Source organism: Mus caroli, unplaced genomic scaffold (genome assembly GCF_978045245.1).
Source record: "Mus caroli unplaced genomic scaffold, Mus_caroli_1 scaffold_9, whole genome shotgun sequence".
Lineage (NCBI taxonomy): Eukaryota > Metazoa > Chordata > Mammalia > Rodentia > Muridae > Mus > Mus caroli.
In genome coordinates, this window is record NW_028227264.1 from 117,967,182 (window position 1) to 117,969,628 (window position 2,447).

At 42.9% G+C, this 2,447-nt stretch overlaps 1 pseudogene; it reads right to left on the reverse strand.

Annotated features, from left to right (window-relative positions):
* Positions 1–1,403: 1,403 nt before the first annotated feature.
* On the reverse strand, positions 1,404–1,761 carry LOC147002774 (small ubiquitin-related modifier 2 pseudogene; annotated as a pseudogene).
* Between the last annotated feature and the right edge of the window lie 686 nt (positions 1,762–2,447).

The following is a 2,447-nucleotide window of genomic DNA, read 5'->3' on the forward strand; positions in this document are numbered from 1 at the left end:
TTTTTGAGCCACTGAGTGTGTGCTAGGAATGGAACCCAGGTCCTCTGTAAGAGCAGCAAGTGTTGATGCATTTCTCTAGTCTGACTCTGTCTAGGTGTTTTTGTTTGTTTATTTGGTTTTGGTTTTGCTTTTGGAAGCAGTACTCAACTGATTAATTAACTCCAGGTCTTTGATATTGCTTTTCTTTCTTAGTTGTTTACTTTCGGCAAAGCTTGTATTCAATGTGTACTTATTGAGTGATCATTGTGTGCTAGGTACTTCTTCCAAAGATGGAGAATAGGTGTTTTGAGAGTAAAATAGACTTTATCCTCAACATGCCTGAAGCCTTCTGGGAAAGCAGACAATACTACTCATGTTAACATCAGGATCCAAACCGCTTACTTCAGAACGCAGGTGTTCATCGCGAAGCTCTGAAGGCAATGTCACAGGGCACCAAGTCACAGTTGGTGGCTGCACAAGGGTTGGTTGGTTTGTATTTGAGGATGAGGATAGATTTCCAAGGTGCTATGGCAGTGGGACTGGAGCTGCGGCTTAAGAGAGCGGAGCTGCGGCAGCCCTATGAACTGTGGGGGAAATCATCACGCAGAAGAGCAGACAGTGAGTTCAGAGGGCCTCGAAGTGGGAAGACCTCAGCCAAGGAAAGGAACGCGGCTGGACCATTATCCTCAGTGAGACTGGGGTGAGGTGGCTGAGAGAAACAGGAACTAGAGTGTGTGGGGTAGACGGAGGTAAGATGGGGGGAACTTTGAATTTTATTCTGGAAGTTGTTATGTATAGGATTTATTTAAAGAATAATTTTAAACAAGTTTGTATAAACGAGATGCTAGCCATGAAGGCAACACTATCTAGGATTATTTTTAACAAGAGTAATTTACTTCCTCTTGAAGACAGGTTGCCCTACATGTAATAGATAAGTATAAAACAGGTATACAATTGTCTTTGGTTTTACCACAATGGAAAGCCATTAAAATTCTCCACCCAAACAAGGTATTCAAGGAGTTTCTCGTTGTTGGGTTCTTTTATTAATACAATGAGAGAAACAACTTCCTGCAATATAAAGATACAACTGAATGGGCAGGTGGACCCCTGAATGCAAGGCAAGTTTGGTCTATGTAGTGAGCACCAGGACAGTGGGGGCTACATAGAGACTCTGTGTCAAAAAACAAATAAAACAAAAATTAAGAAGAGCTGAATGAACATGCCACTAATGGAGAAAGGGGATGTTTTCACAGAACCAGTGCTTTTCCACAGACTGCCTCCACCTGATGCCCGCCTCCACCTGATGTAAACCTTATCAGAGCACTGGCCATTTAGTCAAAGAAAGAAAGAGAAAACACTATATGCTTGGGCTCATACCTCAGCTGCCTATGTCCAGTAATGGGATGGAAGATAGAGATGGAAGACTAGAGAAAACTGCACTGTGCACTGTAGCAGAGCCAGGATGTGGTGTAGTAGTCAGGACTGTGGCTCTCTAACTGAGAATGTATTCTGGTTTGCCACAGAATTCTGGGGTAAAGTAGCAGGTTCTCTTTGTGGCAGATACCTCCTGTCCTGCCTCTGGAACACATCAGTTGTATCTTCATCCTCCATTTCCAATCGTTCGGGGCTGTCTGTCTCATTGACTGTCACCCATCCAACTGGAATCTCATGTAAGCCTCTTAATCTTAAAGGGCACCACAGCACCGGCCTGTCTGCTGCCTTTGAATTAATGTGACCATTCTTCTTAGTCTTCACTCCTTCCTTGGGTTCCTCATTGGCCATGGAGAGAGAGGTAGAGTCTCCTCAGCGGCCACTTCACAAAGGAGGAATTAAGCCTCTAGGTTTCCTTTTTGTTAATAGTCGTAAGTATACTATTAGAAAAAAAGTAGAGAAAAATGTGGTTTAAAGGACAATCCAAAACAGGGAGGGAGATGGTTGTTGGTAAAACACTTGCCACCCAAGAGTGAGTTCAATGGCCAGCACTTGGTACAGCAATGCACATAAAAGTGAATAGGTACTTAACACCACAAAATTGAAGATGGTATAATTATTCTTTTTGTATTTCATCGGGTTAGATAGAAGTTTCAAATAACTGGAAAGATATATTGCATCTATAACCCTCCCCCTTTGCTCCTTTGGTTGTTGAAGGTGATATTTCCCATCCCCCCACCCCCGTAAAAAGTTTTAGCGTCATAACGAACGTTAACTCCCACCCCATGCCCCAGATTTCCCATCAACTGATAATTAGATGGGTGGACAAGATCACATTTAGTTTTGAGTTGGGACAAGAAATCCTGATCTGTCACATCGATCTGGGAGGCACGGGTTGCCTGGGAGTTTCCTGGTTCTTGATATTAATACACATAAATTGTTTCAGGTGTTGTCAGCCAGATCAAACTAATATAATTGGGAAATGACAAGCAGTGACTTATGTTACAGAGCTGGCTCTTGCTATTGTAAGATGAGGG